The sequence below is a fragment of the Cydia pomonella genome, chromosome 12 (assembly GCF_033807575.1).
Source record: "Cydia pomonella isolate Wapato2018A chromosome 12, ilCydPomo1, whole genome shotgun sequence".
Taxonomy (NCBI): Eukaryota; Metazoa; Arthropoda; class Insecta; order Lepidoptera; family Tortricidae; genus Cydia; species Cydia pomonella.
The window spans coordinates 21,460,558-21,486,249 of NC_084714.1; the positions used below are offsets into that span (position 1 = coordinate 21,460,558).

At 36.1% G+C, this 25,692-nt stretch overlaps 1 protein-coding gene across 2 annotated transcripts in view; it reads left to right on the forward strand.

Annotated features, from left to right (window-relative positions):
- The window catches only part of LOC133523848 (prolactin-releasing peptide receptor-like), a 123,824-nt gene that overhangs the window by 22,918 nt on the left and 75,214 nt on the right, over nucleotides 1-25,692 (forward strand). Inside the window, exon 2 of one of the 2 annotated variants that reach the window (XM_061859595.1) lies at nucleotides 23,841-23,885. The gene's annotated coding sequence lies outside the window, so the exon portion shown is untranslated. Of the gene's footprint in view, nucleotides 1-23,725; nucleotides 23,886-25,692 lie in introns of those variants that run through there. The other variant, XM_061859596.1, reaches the window with a different exon arrangement.

A 25,692-nucleotide genomic window follows, 5' to 3' on the forward strand; every position in this document is an offset into this window, starting at 1 on the left:
GCCACGGACGCCAAAAAGTTAACTGGTGAAGAGCGAGTATGAAGCTTAACTGACAGTAGGAAAGTCGCTTCGACAACGTCCGCCATAGCCTTTTTAATGGTCATTGGCGTCGCGGGCACGACAGACGATGACCGTTTTAGTGGTCTTTGGCGTTGAAAAGGTTAAATAATTGAACACATAACAGTAAAAGAATATGGATCAAAGTGAAATGGCATTCTAAAAGTTTTCATGTGTCGAAATATGGCAGTAAATTTACTGTGGCTACAAAATTTTCTTTGACAATCCACCTCTATTTCAAATTCTTTTTGATTGAACTAACGTGAAAGTGTGCAGCTAATAAAGAATAATCTTGAAACGCGTTTGACCATTATTTATCAACACCCGGCAATCGTGGCAATTTGTAATAAATAATGAGATCATGACAAGATCAGGTCCTAATAATTGGCACAATGAGTAGGGTACATTTCCTTCTATATCCGGAAATAAACTGTGTACGGTTGTCAACCCGGTGTCTCAAGACAATTGAAATTAACCCAAACTGGGATATTCAACGTACAGATTTCCATTATTATTTTCTACATCTACATTTCCACTCCATTAAATAGTGCTTCTCGAGAGAAAATGCTAAAATGTCTATTTCAAAGTAATGAAATTACGAAAGACTTGTTTTTCGTGACAATGGGACCAAAATTAAATGTGAAGTATATACTTCTATCAAACAAAATCAGTGTAACTATCTTCGACAAATTCGGGAACATACGTAAAGAAAAGAAAAAGGATCGCGACGAATTGAGAAGCATCCTCTTCGAAATTTTTGTCGTTTAAAAATAAATCTCTTATGGCTGTGATCATACGTAATTATTTTATCATACAGGTCAGTAGAAACGAAGTACCTGTGCGGATAAGGGCCCAATTAGAAAATTTAGCTTAATAGCCCTTAACTTTGGGTATATCGACAAAAGATATAATTTTTATGTATTACCCAAATACGGATTCAACAAGAATCTTTCGGATTTATATTGAGGGTTTATTCAGGCAGAAAATTAGGAATATAATTTTCATGGAATATTTTGAAAACTGACTATACTCGCCGCAATACCAACTAGCGACTGAGGTCATAAAGTCATCTCTTTCGGTTGATCTTAATAAGGGTAAAGGAGGTAGCATTATGACCTCAGTCGCCACTTAGTTTTGCGGCACATACAGTACCTACAAAAATATCGATCAATGTCTGTAGGTACAATCGGGGACATTTGCGATGGACCACCTTAAAGACGAAAATCTTTTAAATGTCTTGCAGGTGGTGACATTTACAATACAAAGACTCTTGATTGCACAACTCTATACAGAAAACAATTTAATGAATACAGCAACTGAGATCCCGATGAATTGAGAAGCATCCTCTTCTATTTAAAATTTTCTTCGGTAAAAAATAAATCTTACTGTGACCTTACAATATAAAAAAAATCATGACAAATTTTCGCGTCTCTCCAATTTTGGTTATAAATGGGAATCCATTTTTTCCTCAATAGACAGACGATCGTAAAATAAGAATTCTTATTACAAAGCCTTCCTCCAGTGAAATGTGTGAGGGGGGAAAATGCGAAAAATATTATTTGAGAGTAATTTAGTGTTTAGCTAGTACTTTATTCAAGGTACGTTCATAGCGAATTATGTTTTTTTAGATTCCATTATCAAACGAGGCAATTTCTTTGTTATATCTGTTGCGAATGCAACTTTTTACCTGTAAGAATATATTGCACTATTTAAGCGCAGCCTCGGACAGGGTGCGCAACGAGTACATACATAAATTCTTTTTTTTTCTTTAATTTAATGGCCCTTTAAGCCAAATCCCATAAATAAAAACAGGGGAAACTATTGCTGGCGCTATCTATATAACCTTTGACAACTCCAATACGAGACCCCTAAACTGTTATCTATTGTATAAAGCCTGTATTACACCTATTACTATCACCGCTAATCGGGATTCAGTGCACGAACAAATTAGATCTCATTGTCACGTCGCCTGTCATTTGATTCTGGACGTGTCATAGGACTAACATTATCTCATGTGGGTAAGGCTGCCTTATTGCATACGAGGAGCGGAACTAGGAAAGAGCGTTGCCAAGGGGTAGGGGGAGCTAGGAGTAGCTGTTTTCCTTGGTATGAAAGTGATTTTGAAATGTCAATTACAACTGCAACTTGTGCAAGAGTACAGCTGCGGCATCAACGCCACCCGTATCTGTCAATTTCCTTCATAAAATGAGTGAGGCTTGCCGCCGCATTACAGCCGTGATTATAACGTTTAATCTTTCGTTTTTACTTTGATCAAGGAGATGACCGATACAGCAGCTACATGCCGCCGCACCAAAGATGCAAGAGTAATGCAGCTGCAGTTGATGTCCAAATATCACTTTTAAAACTGACAGTTCTTCCCATTATAGATTCACATCAACTTGTTGCCTCATCCTTAACCATCTTTTCAAACTTAGGCATTCCCATAGAAAATATAATGCAGACTGAGTATGTATGGATTTTGGTGAAGTGAGGGCTAGTACATGTATATCAATATGACTTCTTTCCGTTTTTAATGGACCCGTAATTAAGATTCAATATCCAGAAATCGGTTCCAGTTGGAACGTATAAGGTATTATTTAACTAAAGAATAAAAACGAAGGTAGAATGTACATGATACTAATAGGTAATCTAAGTGTAACCATACCGTATTGAAGGTTACAACTCTTCACAGTAAGGATAATTATTTAGTACAGTCAGCATCAAAAGTAAGGGATCAGAATACACGTCAAAAGTATTCTACCAAATAACTTAACAAAAAGAGATGTATCTATATGTATAACAAATATACTGTGATAAATACGTTAAACGTGAGCTGTAGAAATAAAATATGTCTCTATTCGGAAGAGTACCTACTCCAGGGCGACAATGTATAACAAATATACTGTGATAAATACTTTAAACGTGAGCTGTAGAATTAAAATATGTCTCTATTCGGAAGAGTACCTACTCCAGGGCGACAAATACTAGCAGATTTAGGGCGTTGTTTCATCCGCTGTTTTTGATGCTGACTGGACTGATTTTTTCTATAATTAATAAGTACCAAGCTCATAGCTTGGTACTTAAGCACTTCTAGGGCTTCCCCGCTAATTTCCCGGTTTTTCGCTCCGCTACCCCTCGGCCACATCCTCAGCAGAACAAGCTTGTCGAATGACTAATGGGATTTGCTGTTTGTTAGGATTAGGGACCAAAGTTAAGGGTTGTTAGCAGGTTTGCCTTAAATAATACTGTCACGTTCCTGCTTGTAATGGAATTCGGAAGGATAAGCGTATTATTGAGACTGGTATGAATTAGTTTATGTACTTTTTCTTTGCCGATATTCAGTGAAATTTAAATTATTTTCAAATGTAACATTTACAATGCAATACAATAATCTTTATTGCAAATATTAAATTACACACCATTTGCTCGTAAGACCCGACAAATTTCACGCATTCTAAGGTCATGAGGAGCAAAAATTTTTATAAGAGTTTTGGTCAAATACAGCAAAAAATAAATAGCCCAATTTTTTTGCGAAAATATTTTTCTTACGTTTTCTACATACGTCACGTTATTTTTTAAGATGTGATAACATCTTGGCGAAAAAAAAAAACAATTACTACGAAAAAGTATTTTTATTTATTTACAGATAATAAATGCGTGTTTCCTTTAAAACTTGAATGTCTTCCAGCAGGTATGTCTAAACCAAGTCACATAGTGGCAGCCAAAAAGTGGTTTTTCACTAAGTTACCACAGAAATAAATTTTCACAAGAATTGTCATTGTCATTGGTATTTTTCAGGAAAAAGTAGATTAAAAAAAAAATTGCATATAAATTTTGAATTTTGTATGGAGGGTTAGCCGACTTGGATGACCTGCCCTATAAAAAAAATCTCGTCAAAAAAAGTTTCTTCCACTTATCATCATCAGCTTTCCTCGTTTCATGATTTTCCGTATATCGTCACTAATCGTACACTGTTCTTATAAGGGGTACAAATATAATTTCGATAAAATCTAATTTTAAAAAGTTTTCTTTTCCTGAAGGTAACATACGTTCATCGCAAATAATTTTCATCTACACACGGTTGAGTCGTCAGATATCTTCGCAAAGTGAACCTAACCGAATGAAGGCAGGAAATGGTCGAAGACGGACGCTGTCCGTTTGGTACGGTCCAGTGAGTTTCCTTTTAGAAAATAACAATGTATGAAGTATCAGTAAATAAAACGAATCTTAAAATAAATAAATAAATATTATAGGACATTATTACACAAATTGACTAAGCCCCACAGTAAGCTCAATAAGGCTTGTGTTGTAGGTACCTAGACAACGATATATATAATATGTTATAATTATAAATACTTAAATACATATAAACACCCATGACTCAGAAACAAATATCCGTGTTCATCACACAAATATATGCTCTTACCAGGATTTGAACCCGGGACCATCAGCTTCATAGGCAGGGTCACTACCCACTAGGCCAGACCGGTCGTCAAAATATATTACTAAAAACTAACCCTCTGAGGCATGGTACCGTAGCTGCTGGCAGCATTTTCTCGCAGTATCTCAAGACTACTTGATTCTTTGAGCAAGGAAGCTGCCAACACGGCACCATGCCCCAGGTGGATGATTTCTAGTAGGTAACTTAATTCAAGACTAGTTTTATGTATTTTTAGATTTAGGTTTTAAATTTTATAGTTTAGTAATTTACTCTGTTAATTGTTATTTCCATTTTTAATAAAGTAAAAGTTTCTTACTTTCTATACATCTCGCTCGTACTCGTATATAAGTGCGAGCGAGATGTATAGAAAGTAAATACGTTCTCGATAGCGTATATGTCAGTTTTGACACTGTCCGTGATTCATGGTACGGCTACCGGTCTCATCAAATCGGCCTGATCAGATAATATTGCACTGTCACCCAACTTACATACGTCTTTAAAGCTTCAGTTTAATCGAATAATGGGAAGTGGGTCTGATTTAGCTTGTAAGATTTAAATAAAATAGTAAATATTGCTACCTGCAATAATGACAATACATTTGGCGTTGTATATTGATTAATTAACTATTCTCTAGTAGTAACTCTAAACTGTTATTTGACTATTGCCGTTAATCTTGTTGATTGTTTTGTCAACGATTCACCAGCTCTAAGCCAGTCCTTGAACTCCACTTAGCGCGGGCTTCAGCAAATTGCGCAGTATTGAATTACTAACGATGCTCTAAACTCTTGAAGTAGTTCTTTGTAAAATGATACAAACGTATCAACTTAAATCATAATCATTTTATCCGCAAAAAATGGCTAATAAACACAAAACAATATGTATTGTGTATTACATTAAGGAAGCGGTGGTAGCCGAGTGGATATGACATCCAACTTTCAATCCGAAGGTCGCGGGTTCAAATCCTGGCTCGTACCAATGAGTGTTTTCGGAACTTATGTACGAAATGTCATTTCATATTTACCACTAGCTTTTCGGTGAAGGAAAACATCGTGAAGAAACCTGCATACATCTGCGAAGAAATTCAAAGGTGTATGTAAAGTCCCCAATCCGCATTGGGCTAGCGCGAAGACTATAGTCCGAGCCCTCTCGCATGAGAGGAGGCTGTGCTGTGCCCAGCAGTGGGACTGAAGACTGAATTATTATATAATTATTATATTACATTATACATTATACAAATTTCTTGCATATTGCATACAATAATATTGAGGAAATTAAAAATTGCTGAGTCTCAACCTAACGTGATATTCCTGCATATTGAAAGCAATTTGAATTCAATTATGGATAAGGTGTAAACAGAGACCAACAGTCGATTGAATGCGAAAATTGCCGCTCGACATATCTCTCCTGAATTTTGTGCGTATCCAGATTAAACAAATCAGATGCTATTGCCAAAATCATCTCCTATGTCGTACACGCCTGCAGGTAATATGTGGCTTTCCATCATCGTCCCATCTCTGATGGAAAGCTACATGTAGATGAAGAATGCCCAATGACTGGCATTCGTCCAGGTGTTTGGCGAGAAAGTGCCTCAAGCAGAGCTCTCGTTGAAATACCTTCAATATGAAATAAATGTACTTAATTTTGTTAATAATGTCTTTAGGGCCGATACAGACGGACTAAAACTTGACTGCAATTTGTATGAGATCTGCACGCCAACTGCAACGTCGGCGTGCAGTTCCCATATAAGTTGCAGTCGGGTTGCAATCTGTCTGTCTGTCTGTACCGGTTAGACCCAAAACGTTCTATATTCATTACTTTGAGTACATACTGAAGTGTAGTGTTTTTAGTTTGCTTATCAAGAGCATTTTACCACATTTTTCATTAAACTCCGCTTAAGCGCGATACTCTTTATCAGCACTATCTCGGAAAAGATTAGGGGGATTTTAGACTGCAGCGATAAACATGGAACACCTAAATATTCCACTAGTAACTAAGTTATTAAAAAAACTAGTCATTCTTAAGGTACCATTCGGTTTCAGACTTTACCAGCAATACTGAAGTAATACGGTGCGACATTGCAGCAGACTTCATTTGTGTCGCAATGGTCGAAATCCGGGCAGCAACAATTTCCGCCAGCAATCTCGCGCTGCAATAATGCGGCGCGACATTACTGCCAACTTAATGCTGCCACAAATCAACAAACCAGACAGCTACCTCGATTTGATATTTGTGGCAGTAATGCCGTCGACAGAAATATCGCACTACAATAGGTACTGCTTCAGTAAACCTGCCGACTGCATTACTGCAGGAAACATCAGATTTAACATAAATATGTCAATAAAATTACCTTTTTGACCTTTTCTGCTGCCCGGATTTTTAACATTTGCGGTCACAATACAGTCGGCAGCAGTCTGAATTCAAACGGAACTTTTAATGGGACTAGTCGCCATCCACAAGTCACCCTTAAAGATAAGATAGACAGTTTATTGTTCAAGTAGGCATATTACAATGCGCTTATGAACGTCAAATAAAGCTACGCCGGCTCTACATCTACACCTCTGACCCGAGAAGATTTAAATCCAGATTTATCTCTTATCTTAGCGTTTATCGCGGAGCCCGGAGGCTGGTCAAATGATAATTGTTCATCGACAAACGCTATTAGAAAATATAAAAATATAATTTTAAATAGCCAACTCACTTTGAGTTTATACAGTACAGTTTACCATGTAAAAACGGTTAACTCCGAGTCAATTGGCTAGCCCCGGAATGCGCGAGTGGCCCTAACGCAAAGAAAATATAAAACTTTTGTGATCGAATTTTAATGCTTTACTTGTCCCTGTTAATAACGTCGTCGAACGATTTTCGACATGAAATACGCAAATGACCCGTATTGCCAAAGGCAGTGAAATGTCCATTGTTCATATATTTTAAACATTGTAGCAATGATGATGATTATGGATAAAAATCTTAGAACTCTGACTGGCTGTTTGTAGCTACAAAGTAAAGAGTAAAGTAACTACATTGTAGTGTGTGTGCCATACTCACACTGTTGCACCTAACTATATATAAGTAGCGTACATTGTACCTTTAACCACAATAAATCTATACTCAAGACTAAGTACCTCTCCTTTAATGCCCAATCTCACATGGCGATGCTGTCAGTGCGGCCTTGTGTTGCACTGGCGGCGCACCGCGCCAGCCAGTAAAAAGTGGCTGTGACAGAATCGGACAGACAGACGGACATGACGAATCTATAAGGGTTCCGTTTTTTGCCATTTGGCTACGGAACCCTAAAAATGGCGTTGCATACACAACACTTTCGCATTTATAACATTAGTAAGGATTTTCCGTATATGTTTACCTACCAATTTTCAAAGAGAATTTGAAATAGGGGTTGATAGTCAAAGTAAATTTTGTATTTTTAGAACCGTAAAACCACCCAACTATAGTCCAAAGCTCCCAACTATGGTCCACAAATAAACTCAATTTTTCTCGTTCAGGTGTGTATTTTACTATACTTTTGTAGTTCTAAGGCAAAGTATGTTTATAAATGGAGGGTAAAACTAGGAGTAAACCACAAGGAACATTGGTATAGATGCTTAATTTCCTTTTGAACTTGTGGACCATAGTTGCAGTATTGGACTATAGTTGGGTGGTTTTACGGAACGTCATTTGACTTGATCCTTATTATTTCACTGATATGGGTTCAATTTGTTAAATATCAAAAAGTGGCGCCATCTTACCGGGCATAACCCAAATGTTGTGGCACCATCGCTCGAAACGATGCCGCCATACATTTGGCCTTTGATTTATTAGATGTCGCCACTTTTTGATATTTAACAATACACATATCAGTGAAAGGATAAGGATCAAAGCCACTGGCGTTCTAAAAAAAATTATCATGTTACAAGCCTGTCCGTTTCTAAGATCAAGTTCGCCATACATTTACTATGGCGTACTTGATCTTAGATAAATGGACAGACTATACGAAAGATGGAAGTAAATTTACTGCGGCTATAAAGTTTTCTTTGACAATCCACTCTTTCTCAATCTCTTTGCTATTTCTTAAAATAACAGAAAGAAACAATAGATTGGTTTTCAAACGGGCTTCATCAACGAAAACCGATCTTCGTTAATGAATCGTGATCGTTTCGATACATTTCGAGATTCTCGGTTACTTGAGAAAGCAATCAATCGACTTCGAAGCGATTAAGAACTTCGAACAAAGCGAGACGTTAATATAGGTACCTGATCGTTTGGAAACGAAGATGCAACGCTAATGTAATACCAATCGAATATAAAGATCTATCACGGTGGGGTGCATCGAGGTAATTTTTAGAATAGAATAGAAGAAATTTATTCAGAAAACGCTTAAGTTTAGGTACCTAATACATGAGACGACAGAATCAATTTATTATTAAGCGTCACTGAAAAGGTCTCCACTCAGCTTAATGTCAAGATACCACCTAAGGGTCTCGACGCTGGTCTTCCGTGGAAACCTTTCCGAGAGAGCGCAGCTACACGCTAAAGTACAACATTTTATATATTTAAGTACAGCCGTTTTAAACGGGATGATTTTGGAAACGGCAAGATTTTGGAAACGGCAATTAGAAAGTGCTAGAAGCACTTTCTCCTTTAGCAAGATGTTTTGGTATTCATTACGATAGCAACAACACACTAATTATTATTTACTTGGCCAGCCAAATCAGCAACTTTTTACATAAAATGCCAAAACGATTTGTATGAGTTAGCATAATAAAGTTGAAGTGTGTTGTATTCATTTAAATCATCGCGTGTGAAGAGTGTTTGTTGATACTCGTATTAAAATCATTGTAAGCACAAAAACATGTCTTACCTGATTATTTGTGTATTTCCTTAATTTATTTTTACATAGGAACCTGCCAGATTGCAACGGTTGTTAGCATTTATTAGATTTCATATTCTATGTATAGCAATAAATAACGATCGTCACTAATATTTCTTAAGTCCCTGCTAATATGAAATTACAATTTTTTGTCCTTTTTAATTTCGCCGCCGAAAACTTTTCACTTTGATACAGATGGTACAATTATTCGACTTTCCATTAGTTGTTTTGCAACTGCCGTCAGAGTTCGTAAGATTTTATTTAAAAAGTTGGCCAATATTATAGGATTGATATTAGGAAAAGATAATATGTTAAAGTTGTGGTTAAATTCATTTGATCTAGAGAAAAATACTTTCATAATTCATACCTATAGCTTATTACAAAAATATTTTTTATAATCTTATTTTGAACTGATTCCCGCTTTCTTACTAAGTATCTATTTAGTCTGAAGAACTATTTGACCGTTGCAGATACTTTTGAGCAGGAACTGTAGTTTTTATATCTGTATTTCGAATTCCAGAATTTGAACTTTCTATTTTTTGTTTGTTACCGAGTGTACCTTATTTATTTCATGGTGAATTGCAAACCTTAAAAAAATATCATGAACTTAAGAGTGTAGTTTTTTTTTTCATTCCCTCGTGAAGCCTCTTGTCATGCATAATTAGATTTATTTGTATTTAGAATCTGTACATACCAATAGTCCAAATATAAAATTCGTTAAAAAATACATAAAATATGACGCTATCCGGCCACCACAGAGATGGCTCAAAGAGAGTAAACATAATCAATATTTTGTACCTACTTACTAAACTGCCATACCCTGAGAAAATGTCGTTAAATTCTGGAAATATTCATTTAACTGTCCTGAACTGGTAGGACGAACTGTTAGACTCGCTATTCCATTTGTGCCCAAAAATCTCCTGCGACCGCGAAGTCACAAGCTTTTGGCCGTCCCAATTACACGCACTGTAGCACATAAAAACTCGCCTGCTGTGCGGGCTCTAAGGCTGCTGAACTCCCTTCTGTCATGGGCACCAGATTGTGATATGTTTGCAAGTCGATGGACGGCTGTGTATCAGATGTGTCTGCGGTATTGCGAGGTGATGGACGAAAGATGATTGTGATCTGTTTTTCCTAGTATGTAATCCTATCATATAATCTGAATTGTACAGTGCTTTGGTCTCGACTGTAATGCTGTATATATATATTAAAATATTAAATTAAATTAAATATTAAATTAAATTTAAGCTGTCAAAATACATATTTCAATAAGTACATATTCTTTCATCCAATATTTATTTCTGAATTTAACAGAGTGGTTGAAGATGGAGTATTAGAGCCCTAATCAAACAACTTCTTACTGTTTGGTCTTATTATGACACAACCTTAAAGATCGCTCACGCTGGTTGGTACATGCGATGTTAAGTAGCCTTACCTCGATTGCTTTAGCAGTGTCGAACTGACATATGCAATACGATAACGATAAGTTCTGGTTTAGATAAGTTCTCATTTAGATATCGTTTATATGTCGTATAATTGACAGAAGTAGCTCGATTTGGGCAACCAATGTCACTTTGACGTTAGAAATATCGTAGATAGATCTGAATGAACGTGAATTTTGATATGTCGTTTAGTTATCGTACTTTTATAGATCTTTCCAAGATCTTAAACGTGTCTTATTCATTCTTCGAATCGGGCCGATATTCGCTAGCGTGTGCGTAACTTACTTTCTATAAATCTCGCTCGCACTAATATGCAAGTACGAACGAGATGCATAGAAAGTAAGTTATGCACACTCTAGCGAATTTGTCAGTGTCACACTGGTGATAGCCCTACAGGTCGTGTCAAAACCATAACAAATTGTCCAATCTGAATCGGGTTCATGCAATCGTGTTATATTATAGTGCACTATAATATAACACGATTGCATGAACCCGAAAGCAGTCATTTACACAGCAACATTAACACTATAGTGAGAGAAATCCGCCATTAAAAAAAAAAGTAAATAACTTAATACTTATTTATGCCATATAAGTACAATTACTTTTAAAGCCAAACTTCTAGAAATAGGTAATAAATGTCGTGCAAAATGATTCTACACCAAATACAGTACGTAACCGTGTTCTTAAATCCGAAGCAGATTTGACAACTTGTTATACATGGTGTTTATTTAGTCACCTGCAATAATTTACGGGGTGAATATATAGGTCATACTGAACAACTTTTAGTATGGAACCAATCCCGAAATCGCGAAAATAAAATTGGCTGTTTCATAAATTTCGACTATCCGACCCTGAGATTTTCTATGGGAATGTAATTTTTTTTCGCAATTTCAGGAAAGGTTTCATAATAAAAGTTGTTTCATATGACCTTTATATTCAGCTTGTAAATTATTGCTGGTTAGTAAATAAACACTCTGTATTTTTGAACTGGTTTTGCATCGATCTTAACGATTTGGGTTATTGGTGTGCATCTAACAAATTTCACTTCAATTCGTCGTATCAAAATAACATTAAATTCCAATCAATTCCTTAAATCCGAATCGTGCTCCGGAGGCGTAGCGGTAGACAATTTATGACATTCGATCATTCTGGTCATACTTGCTCGATAGATCACGACTTCATTAATTTCCATTTCTGTGACACTCGCAATTGGTACGGCAATGAAGCATGACTTCACTAAATAGGTAGTAATAGAAGAGTGGGTAAACCAACTTTTCAATGTCGTTTTGACGACCGGTCTAGCCTAGTGGGTAGTGACCCTGCCTATGAAGCCGATGGTCCCGGGTTCAAATCCTGGTAAGGGCATTCATTCGTGTGATGAGCATGGATATTTGTTCCTGAGTCATGGGTGTTTTCTATGTATTTAAGTATTTATAAATATTTATATATTATATATGTCGTTGTCTAAGTACCCTCAACACAAGCCTTATTGAGCTTACTGTGGGACTTAGTCAATTTGTGTAATAATGTCCTATAATATTTATTTATTTATTATTATTTATGTAATGTTACTCGTTGCTATGGTTACGGTTAGTTGTCCAGGGAAAAAATAACTTTGTGTTAGTTATAAACCATTGCTATAAACGGCCGTCTACTTACGTTTTGTTGTAGGGCACAGCGCAGCGGATGTCATTCCAGATCTAGAGAGCCCAACTGGGGAAGTATCTCCACCTTACAGAAAACCGCAGCCAAATAGCACTAGACCCTACTCATAGTGTTGTGTTCCTGCTGGTGAGTAAGGTTGCCGGAGCTCAACGAGGGTGTGGAGTTTTTTTGGAACCCTCATAACATGGGTTTGAATTAATTTGACGACCGATTTGGCCTAGTGGGTAGTGACCCTGCCTACGAAGCCGATGGTCCCGGGTTCAAATCCTGGTAAGGGCATTTATTCGTGTGATGAGCATGGATATTTGTTTCTGAGTCATGGGTGTTTTCTATGTATTTAAGTATTTATAAATATTTATATTATATATATATCGTTGCTAAGTACTCTCAACACAAGACTTATTGAGCTTACTGTGGGACTTAGTCAATTTGTGTAATAATAACGTATAATATTTATTTGTTTATTAAAAAAAAACCAGATAAACAAAATTCTCGGGACTAATTAAATAGCGGACCTATCAAACACAAAAAAATTCAGTTGCATAGCTCTTATTCTTATACTTTAGATTTTATTGATATCTAAAAACCCAATTTCATCATCAAAACTCATGGACCAACCATCACATGGGAATAAAGTTAAAACTTTATTCACTGTTCATTACTTTTCTGTTATACATACAATAGTTCTTGTCTGGTACTAACGAAAGAGCCAAGCCCCATATTTTGACTAAGGTGTAGAGTTTGTGAAGTTAGGGCTTGTAGAGTTAGAAGCTTGGCTCTACAAGAGATCTGATAACTTTTTGACAGTGCGACTCTTATGGCGTCTTGGCAATATTTTACATGAAAATGTTTCTGGTGAGATCAAAATTACTCTTTAAACTAAAATAAGTAAAAATTAAAAATATATTTTCTCGAGATTATTTCGCAATATAGAAGTTTGTTGTGTATTGATATCCTAATAATAGCAGCGCCACCTATAACTATAAACATAGAAACTCTTTAGTTAATAGATTTTTTTGGATTCTTTTTAAATTGTGGGCTTGTTTGTATTTCGAATATGGATTGACTTAATATATTATTAATTTTTAATATCCGTTTACATGGTGGTTTCATTATAAAGTTCAACCGAAAATCTGAGGATACCCTAATCAAGGAACCTTTTCTAAAGTCAACGTGTAGTCTAATGTAGGTACTGGTATTTTGTCAAAGCTTTTTCCCTCTTGTCATTCACATTCAATCCTTTCAGTTTACTTTGCAGAGAAACAGCAAAATACCATCAAAGGGTTTCCAAGTCCGTGGATCTTCTGTTCGTATTTATTTTGTGAACTACACCAGCTGACCTTCTATTACGAGATTGAGTGTCATCCACACTTAAGGTACTTTCAACACCTAATTTCATAGAAATTGACGTTACTTCAGCAATTGTTTAAGAAAAACTATTTTTTTTAGTGAAGCAAAAAATATACCCATTGGTTGACTAGTAGAGAATGCCTTCAGGCATTAAGTCCGCCATTTGTACTTTCATGTATTGTGCAATAAAGATTAAATAAATACTTAATATTCATTATATGTATTTCAAAAAACCGTGGCCGTACTCGATACATGATTGGACCAAATCGGCTCGATAGAAAATAATTGCAAAGATTGGTCTTATTTTTTTCTCTGTCTGTTTGTGTTTTTGATTCTGTCGTTATTTTGTTGACTTATGGGTCTGCAATTAAAATCACAATTTTGAAACATTTATACCTAAACTGCTAATTAGTAATATTACACAAGTAATCCACATTGTTAATTTTATTTTAATAGTTTTTTTCTTATTATTATATTATTCTCTTGCTCGGGCCCAGTAACAGTGACAGTGCTGTCTCATTAACTCCGATGTAAATACACAGCAAGGCTCGGAAACTGGTTTTTCCAAACTTGTTGACACTTTTGCACCTTACTCCTTTGTAATAAGGCAAAAAATGTAAACATATCTTTGACGTCGACAGCACCTCTGTTTATGGCAGACGTTTCGGCAAAATTATCACCGCGACAGTGCTTTTTTGATAAAAACCGACCATATTAGCCCTACAGCGGCCGTATCATGGTCGCATTTTTATCACTTGTCATATCATGCATCACTTTCGCACTTACATACTTGTTAGAACGTAACAGACATGATGACAGATAATAAAAACTGACCATATTAGCCCTACAGCGGCCGTATCATGGTCGCATTTTTATCACTTGTCATATCATGCATCACTTTCGCACTTACATACTTGTTAGAACGTAACAGACATGATGACAGATAATAAAAACTGACCATATTAGCCCTACAGCGGCCGTATCATGGTCGCATTTTTATCACTTGTCATATCATGCATCACTTTCGCACTTACATACTTGTTAGAACGTAACAGACATGATGACAGATAATAAAAACTGACCATATTAGCCCTACAGCGGCCGTATCATGGTTGCATTTTTATCACTTGTCATATCATGCATCACTTTCGCACTTACATACTTGTTAGAACGTAACAGACATGATGACAGATAATAAAAACTGACCATATTAGCCCTACAGCGGCCGTATCGTGGTTGCATTTTTATCACTTGTCATATCATGCATCACTTTCGCACTTACATACTTGTTAGAACGTAACAGACATGATGACAGATAATAAAAACTGACCATATTAGCCCTACAGTGGCCGTATCATGGTCGCATTTTTATCACTTGTCATATCATGCATCACTTTCGCACTTACATACTTGTTAGAACGTAACAGACATGATGACAGATGATAAAAATCGACCATATTAGCCCTACAGCGGCCGTATCATGGTCGCATTTTTATCACTTGTAATATCATGCATCACTTTCGCACTTACATACTTGTTAGAACGTGACAGGCATGATGACAAACGATAAAAACCAACCATCTTAGCCCTACAGGTGTGCTAATATAAGAAAGAGGTTCAAATGAGTTCAAATGTTCCGGAAGATATGGAAAAATTCTACAGAATGGAGGCCCATTCAGTCCAATTTTTCCATATCTTCCGGAATGTCGGTCTTATTTGTGTCCCTATTATCGTGAAGAGGCACGTCAGATTCAACCGAATCCAATTCCAAAGCATAACAATGGGCCCTGTCGAGCCTGTTAGCTTATTTTCCACCGACCCAATTGTCACACGAGGGGTACATACTAGGGTGTCCCTTATTTTGAAAAATAACAACGCATACCTAAATATCACGATAATAACCCAAAACACTAAGAAATAAAATTCAAGATATTGACCACTAATGTCAAAAAGAAGAACAATCGCCATAAGACATATCGATGCGGCTAAAGTGCTCAAAAATATCTGAACACGCAATTTAACGCCTTGACAACAGCGGCGTGTATATTTGTGAGCGCCTTGGCCGCTTCGATATATCTGATGGCGACAATACCTGTTCAGGGCGGCACGTGTTGCAACCTTATGAGGTGCAGAGAATTACGGCCCAAAGAATATGGAATTTCCTAGATTCAACGGGCTTTAGTAATCAACTTAAAGGGCCGCTACAATAGATCACCTGCTGTGGCAGCATGGTTCCATTTTTAACACCTGTCACTATGCCCGTCACTTTCGCACTTGCATACTTGTTAGAACGTGACAGGCATGGTGACAAATGATAAAGAGCCGACCATCTTAGCCCTACTGGTCGATGTGGTACTCAAAAAGCCCACCGACACTGCATTAGTTATAGGAACCCGTGCCGACTTGCAACTGAAATTCGAATACAAATTACTATGGAGAAATTTGGCCAGACAGTAATTTGATAATTTTTCATTGGTTTTGTGTTCGAATCGTGTTTTTTTGTTATAATAATGGTTTTATCACAGTAGTATACAACGTCAATATGAAAAAAAAAATGGTTTTTCATACATCGTATGGGATAATCACATGAAAGTCGGCACGGACAGTTACAGGAATTACCTAAAATTTATTTTACGTGTTTTGGAATAAAATAAATCGTTATTCATTTGAGTTATTCCTTTGCGTTCCAACTGAACACCTAGCGACCTTCAACAAGGAGGACTTATGGCCGAAGAGTGTCAAGTTTCGGCGGGTCCGCGGCCGGCTCCCTGACCCTGACACTGTTTGGTGGTTGCGAACTGCATCACAGCCATAATTGTGTGTTTTTAGATATATTTTATAATATGTGTGCTAGTTTATAAGGTATTTATCAGGGCCAAAAATTGCCTAAAAATAAAGATTTTTTATTATTATTTATTAATATCTCAAAATCGTAAAATGAGGGACACCCTACTTACCTATACCAGTAGCTAGCCACAGACTCGACTCTGTTTGTAAATGAATTTGAAAAGTATCTCCAACATTTTAGAAATGTACACAGGTAAGATAAACAGAGAAAATAAATTTTGGCAAAACAAACAGGCGGTTTTATCGTTATAACAACACGAAACATTTCAAAAGCTCCACGCTCTTTCTTGAGAGTTAATTAATTGTACTTATATATCTCGGCTGCTCAAACTGAAAAACGAGTAAGTCCATTTTTGCCGAAAGTCTGTCCTGCTCTTGGCCATTATTTCCAGTATGGGTACGTTATTCACGTTCGTCTATTTTTTAATGTTGTCAAACCAGATCAACCTCCTTCTTTTCCTTCCCCTCTTGCCATCAATTTTTCCTTCAAATATTAATTGTAGTTTATTATAAATGTCATTTCTGTATGTGTCCAAAACATAATATTTTCCTTTTTTCAAATTCTTCATTCTTTTAAGTACTTCCACATTCTTAATTCTATCTTAAATATATACCGTTATTCCTTTCATATCTCGTGCTGCAATAATGCCGTAGTAATGCTGGTGCAGTCAGAATCTAAACGTAACCTTAAGACAGTTTCCCGTTATGATATAATTTATGGTTTTGTATTACCCTTCAGTGGCCACTGAAAAACACTGTACGTTGGACATATTATTATTATTATTTATTTATTCATAAAACAATATTTACATTGTGTTTGAATTTTGAATTATAATTATTATAAAACTACTTAAAACTACATGAACAAAAACAACAAACATGCAACTAATATTAAAATCAAGACATAAAAACACGAAAAGTAACAAAATGGGAATTAGGATTTAATTACTATATAAATGTAGGATGTCAAATTGTAAATTTAGAAAAAAAAAAATTATAATTTTATATGTTAAAATTTAGTTAATTCACAAATTCCTCTACCGAATAGTAGCACTTCTCTACCAAGAAAGACTTCAACTTATTTTTGAAAATTTGGCTATTTGTGACTGACTTTAACTCAACAGGTAACCTATTAAAAGCTACCGTATGCCATACAGTTAATATGATTGCTGGTATCCATTATTCGTGCCGGTATACGCTTAAATCTTACTATGCTGAAAAAACCAACCAACCAACAGAGGGTTACTTATAGTCATTTATGGTTATTGGTCCCCGCCTGCGATACTTACCATCAAAAACAATATTCTTGTGGGGCTTGTTTTCCTCTTTTTTAGTGTGCAGTCGGGTTTTTTGTTTTTTTTTTAAGTATTTTATTTATTAATTTATAACTTTTTATTTACCCCCAAAAAACACAATCCTATGACACTCCCGTGATCAAGACGAATCTAACGATACCCCAGTAACCTCATACATCAAAATCCATCAAGCCATTTAGGCTACAGGAGGCCACAAAGAAACATACATACATACGTACATACATACATACACTCGAAAAACATTACCCTCCTTCCTTTGGCAGTCGGGTAAAAAGTGACGTACTCAGAAAGTAACGAACTCAAAAAAGGACGAACTCAGAATGTGGCAAAGTCGGAAAGTGACGTCCTCAGAACGTAATAACCTAACTCAAAAGTGATCTTCTAAGAAAGTTACCTTCTCCGCCTAAACTCTTTTACAAAAATAGTACCGAAAATCCTTAGAAAGATCCATATGTACAGTCAGCAATACCATTAACTTAGCACCCAGTTTGTATTTAGGAAACAATACATATATACGAATAGATCTGACAGCTGTGTGACAGGCTGGGTGAGCCGTGTCCCAGATTTTAACAGAGATTTCGTTTTTATTTTTTTATACAGATGCAACGCAAATTGTATAAATAGCGGGTAAAGGGTGTGCCTCATTGTATATACATATATTGACTTAACCGATTCTAAGGTATATTGCGAAGACGAGTGTCTCTAAGCCTCTACGGGTCACTTGCACCAATCACTAAGCCGGTGATAACCGGTTAAACCTGGAGTTACCATGGTTACCAGTACAATTTGACACTGGGTTAACGGTTTAACCGGTTAACCCCGTATTAGTCGGATGGTGCAAGTGGCGCTTAGAGTCTTAACTTAAGCTGATTATATTAAATTTATTTGTGGCTGTCCGTCAAAGTTACATGGAGTATAAGCGCCCTTTTCTAATGGAAAGGATCATATGCATAGGAATCATAAGGACCGTTCTCTGATGGAAAGCCACATTTATAGTGCTACATAAAATTTTAGATATCCTCAAATGTTAAACATCAAACGTAAAGGACGCCCTTATACGGCAGAGAGAGATGGATGTATGATGTATTGCCTGTTGAAGCTCAGTGGCGCCCACAATAAATTTCTATAATTTTATGTACCACTACACTACCATAATTTTGTTGCAATTGCACTTTTTAAAAAAACTATATCGTATAAACTATGACGTATTATTTTTACTATTTTTAGACATCGAAAAGTGCCGCATAACCTTTTAAACAGCGAACATTGAAATAAATTCATTACTGGAACACTGTCTAGTATCTGGAACATTCGTTAAACCTATAAATTACACAGATAATGCTCGCCAATGTCAACGTGTCTTGCGGTGGCGTTAGGGAAGGCATTCGTCTTGGAAAGAGCGTCTAAACAACCAAGATTAGGTTGAGTTTAACATGGGTTTTAGAAATAAGATAATTGAAACTGATAAATTTAGTAGCTCTGTGAGCTTTAGGGAGACCTCGTGAACGTGAACGACCCCTTGGCTCCATCAATTTGAAAAATTTCCAAAAACTATATTGACGAAAAAAGAACCACACGAATATTAAACCAAATTTGACGAGGATCTTCCTCGCGTTGTTCCGGCATTTTTGCCACGGCTCATGAGAGCCTTGGGTACACTTGACAACTAATTCCAAAAATTGGCGTAGCCACTAGTTTTTACGAAAGCGACTGCCATCTGACCTTCCAACCAAGATGGTAAACTAGGCCTGACTGGGATTAGTCCGGATTCCTTACGATGTTTTCCTTCAGCGAAAAGCGACTGGTAAATATCAAATGATATTTCGTAGATAAGTTCCGAAAAACTCATGGGTAACAGCCGGGGTTTGAATTCATTGAACCCGCGACCTCCGGCTTGTAAGTCGCACGCTCTTACCGCTAGGCCATCAGCTCAAAAACAATACCAATATATATATTGTACCGACGCGATTATACTCCGTTAAAGTTGATTTATCTTTTAAAGTCGAAACTGTGACTCCGGACCGACCGGCCTTCAAACCTTCAAGAAAAGAGCGTACTTCCATCTTATATACAGGCAACGCACTTGCAACCTTGGTGTTGCAAGTGTCCATGGGCTACGGTAATGCTTACCGTCGGGCAATTCGTCTCGTTTTCTCCTATATCATAATATCCTACAAGCAAAACAAGGAAGTGTTAGGATAGACTGACAGATTTACAGTGTTTTTATTACTGTTTGGAATTTCATTCACAACGTAGGCGTGTGTAATCACTGATCACTACTACTAGGTGGAGCGTACATGACGATTAGCGGTTATTACACGTAAAATAGACATGATAGTTTTTTATTTATTTATTCATAATAAAGTAAAAACCATTTTATAAATTTCATAAAACTCGTCAAACTGTGACATTTGATGGCGAGGTACGCTAATTTTTTTATGCTAAGAACTTAAAGCGGTTTGGGTTAGACACATTTTATTAGTATTGTTAACTCGATGTAGTTGTATTACAAATAAACATAGTTTATTTGGTGTCATACACAAGGTTAACCTATAATACGTCAATGAGAGGGATGCCACTCAGCATATGCCGATGACTATTATCCTTAGCTTTGGCGTTGATTTTCAGGGCATAGTGAAAAACACATATATAAGATAAAACATAACATAATGACATGTGGGAGAAGAGGTAAGTAACTAAAAATTAATAATAATAGTACCTACATATTGCGAACTTGTACAAATCACTTTATTTTACACAAATCTGGTTAAAATAAAATAAACAAAATTTTAGGTATAAAGGCAAACGTTTAATCTTTTAAGGGAAGTCCATTTTATTTCTCCACCAAAATTACACGATTTTATGTTACCTGAATCTGTACAATGACTTTATTTTTTGTGTTTACGTGAGTTATAATTTAATCATTTTTTCATATTATTTAATTTGTGTTTGTATAGGAAACATCTCTGTTTAGAATGAGAGCACACTAAATAACAAAATTTTATTAAAATAGAGTGGTTGTTGCAGAAAATAATGTTGTAAATATATAATAGTACATTACGATACATGTGCGAATAGGTAATTCGAAATCGACACGAGTTGCGAATTACCTATTCGCACATGTATCGTACAACGTTTTACAGTACATATGGCCCTTTAAATGTTCGACACAGTAACGTAATATGCTGATTTTCGCACTAGTGCGGTAAAGTAGCACCATATGTACTGTAAAGTATGATAGTTTTGTTTAAAAATCCTCATCTGACTTCTGCGGCATTCTTTCTAATGCAAAAAAAACAGAAGTATACAAGTAAAAAACCGCCAGTGTGCGACAACCACGCAGTCTATTTAAAACACTTACTAAAAAGCGAGATCTATATGTGGTAATCTATAAGCGGCATCATTCGATCGTGAAAAGCTTGTATTCGTTATTGGCGGCTGGTGGCGATGGATTTGTATGATTTATTGTGATGTACGACGCAAGTTTTGACATTGGCCATGCCGGAAATAGACGTATTGTATAAGCAGCGTTACGCATTGTGAAAGAGTTGTAAAACCTATAACAGACGGGCGTACCGGACCGCGACCTTGGTCCGGTTCGAGGCCTAATATTATCCGGTTCGAGGTGTAATAATCCGGACCGGTGAATTTTGACGACCGGTTTGGCCTAGTGGGTAGTGACCCTGCCTTCGAAGCTGATAGTCCCGGGTTCAAATCCTGGTAAGGGCATTTATTCGTGTGATGAGCATGGATATTTGTTCCTGAGTCATGGGTGTTTTCTATGTATTTAATTATTTATAAATATTTATATAGTATATATATCGTTGTCTAAGCTCAACACAAGCCTTATTGAGCTTACTGTGGGACTTAGTCAATTTGTGTAATAATGTCCTATAATATTTATTATTATTATTTATTATAATCTTCACATTTTTAGGGTTTTGTAGTCAGCTAGAAATCCTTATGGTTTCGCCATGTACGTCTGTCTATCCGTCCAAAGCTTTGCTCCGTGATCGTTAGTGCTAGAATGCTGCAATTTTGCATGAATACATAAATCAGGCGTTGCGACAGAACGGTAATATAAAAACCATTAAAAAAATTAATATTTTTCCTATGGAGTTTTTTTGGATAGTTCTTTCAAAACGAATACGGGACTCTAAAAAACATTTTTTGGTAAAGTTAATATTTTCGGAAATAATCCCTCCGAAAGAAAAAAAATATGTGTCCCCGAACTTCGAAAAATATGACAAAATCGTGAAACAAAAGCTTAATAAATACTTTGTACGAAAACTATACCGAAAATCTAGTCGTTTTTGAGTTATTGCAAAAAATCTTCTCTTCTTAATAAAAATATGTTCAAAACGCTGCAAAGGTACTCACTTATGCTTGTAATATACATGATACTTACTAATAATCCCCGTTTGGTCTATTTTGACGGATTAACTACGAAAACTGATTTTTTCATCTGACCGAACGCGTGTTTTGTTTCTAAAACCATACTTTTTTTCTAAAGTTTTGGAAAAAAAATCCTATAGGGTAGGCTAGAATCCAGCAGTTTCTTTTCCGATGTTTCATTTGCCATCATTTAACTACTTATATACATTTTGTGACCGTTCTGAGGAATTCAACGGCTTTTGAAAATAATCTTTTTAGTTATATGATGGCAAATTAAACATCGGAAAGAAACTTCTGTATTTATGTTTGGAAAAGTATTTATGCTTTTCCTAATAAATATCAGTTTGAATTTAGAATTTGTTGTGCAAGAATACGGTAACAAACTGAATGAGATTTTAACCGTTACGGCTGTTATGCGAATGCAGACGATTCCTGTATGAATAGATATTTTTCAACAATGGATCTCGTTACGACACCGACATGGACATAATTGGGTTACAATTGAATAAAATTCTGGTGAATTGCCTTTGAATCATGAACATACGTACGAAGGTAATCGCAGCCAAATTGACCAAATATATCGGCAATAGACCAAGATCTCTAGAACTGTATCGTATGTATAATTATTTTGCCATTTTGATCCTTGTAGTGGTGTTCGAAGGCTTCAGGAAACCTGATGTTGCCAGGCTGAAAAGTGGTGCCGTTACCCCCACCAGCCCTTTGAAATTCCCCTTTACAATTCTCATACATTCGCCTTAAAAAAAATACACCTTTTTATATATTTATAATACAAATCAGACTTATTTGAGTCTAATTCTTAGCCTAATTGAACTACCTAATTGATATTGGTATCTATTTAAAGTACGTTTAAAGACCTTTCTTGACAACTTGTCCTTAAGGGAACTGAAAAGGAAACTTTCACAATGGTTGCTAGAGGAATGTTTTTACTCTGTTAACGAATTCTTGAAGAGAAATGAAATTTCCCGTAGCTATTAAGTACTTATGTTAATTAATAAATTGATAATGGTTTGGTAATAATAGTTTAGAATAAGTTTAAATATTTGCATGTCTTTCCTGACAAAGCATGTGAAACTTAATACCTCTGTTATAATACCTTTGTACTGACCATGTTTTAAGCAAATAAAATTTCTGATTTTTTTACATTGAAATAACCTTTCTTTACATTGAAATATTTTGTTTCCAAGAACGTTTCGTAACGTTTTCATGCCTTGTCACAGTGACAATTACCATGAAAGTCGCTATGTATGTCATACTGTTGTCAATTGAATTACTACGATATTTTTTCTGGATTTTTTAAATGATATATCCATTTAAAAAATCCAGAAAAAATATCGTGTTAATTCAATGATAGAACAGAAAAAAATGATTCTTCCTTACTTCGGTCGTGTTTTAATTTGTTGGTGATTATAAAATATAACTAAAACAATATTATTTTGTTACAGAATCCGTGATAAAACCGAAATCCAGACATCAACAGACTTTTCACTGTAAGTACCAATCCTTCATCTCCAACACTGCTCTACGCATAAAAACCGTAAGTGCGGTTCGAAAATCCATTCAATTGTTTAGAAGAGACTGAGGTAAGTTAAAACAGAGGTAAGTTGAAACAACGTCAATTTTGCGGTATTTGTAATCGTCTTGAAGCAAAGACGCATATTGAGGAACCAGTGGATGATGGAACGAGGCCAAACATCGTTTTTAGGGTTCCATAGCCAAATGGCAAAAAAACGGAACCCTTATGGATTCGTCATGTCCGTCCGTCTGTCCGTTTATGTCACAGCCACTTTTTTCCGAAACTATAAGAACTATACTGTTTAAAATTGGTAACAAGATGTATTGTGTGAATCGCGTTAAGATTTTCACACAAAAATAGAAAAAAAAAACAATAAATTTTGGGGGTTCCCCATACTTATACATCAATATCAATTTCTAAACTGAATAGTTTGCGCGAGAGACACTTCCAAAGTGGTAAAATGTGTGTGTGTGTGTGTGTGTGTGTGTGTGTGTGTGTGGCCCCTGTAACTTCTAAAATAAGAGAATGATAAAACTAAAAAAATATATATGATGTACATTACCATGCAAACTTCCACCGAAAATTAGTTTGAACGAGATTTAGTAAGTAGTTTTTTTTAATACGTCATAAATGGTACGGAACCCTTCATAGGTGAGTCCTACTCGCACTTGGCCACTTTTTCCAGTTCGATAACAGTTATACCTACAAGATGTTTATTTAGCCACCTGCAATAATTTACGGGGTGAATATATACGTCATACTGAGGAACTTTTACTATGGAACAAACCCCGAAACGCAAAAAAATGTGTGTTTCATACATTTTGGCTATCTGACCTTGATATTTTGTATAGGAGAGTAAAAAAAAATTGCGATTTCGGGGTTGGTCCCATAGTAAAAGTTGCTCAGTATGGCCTATATATTCATCCTGTAAATTATTGCAGGTGACTTAATAACGACCCTGTAGATGTCAAATGTAAATTATCGTGAGATATACTAACATTAAACTATTTTTACGGTTTACACTCACATGTTTTTAGTCACTCGCGCGACATGTTTCGGAGAGCCTAGATCTCCTTTAATGTTGCGTCGACTAAAAACACGTGAGTCTAACCGTAAAATTATTATAGATGTCTCAAAATTGACGTTGTTTCAACCTACCTCTGTTTTAATTTTAACTCGACTCGGTCTCCCTTACCGTATTCTTGCGCAAACAATTCCAAGTTCGAATTCGAACCGATATTCCAATGTCACTTACAATTGTTATGTTGGAAAGATAGAATATATAATAAGTTTTGTCTTTATTTTTCTTTTCTACTAGATATTGAACATTTCATAGGACATTCTTATTATATAATACTATAAAATGTATTGTGTGGTTCTCAGAAAAGGGACCATAGTCAGGCGGTCAAATAAAGGATGACTCACGCTAGAACGTTCAGTACGACATGTCGTTTTATAAGACGCGTGATAGACAATCACGTGATTTTTAGAAAACGAAGTATCGGACGCCGCGTCCCGGACCCGCACCTTTCTAGTGTGTGTCATTCTTAACCTTTTGAATGTCAGACGGCGAAGGAATATGCCCTGCCCCGGACGCCAGGTGATCGCGATTATTTATACAAAATTATTATTTACGGAGTCGCGCCTAAGTTCTTATTGCATTGGCGATGCTGTCGGCTGTAGCCGTCATTGGCGTCCTTGGCAATGACGGCAACAGCCGACTATGGCTTTGAAAAGGTTAATTCACACGATAATATTAGGTCGGTCGCCACATGCCTACA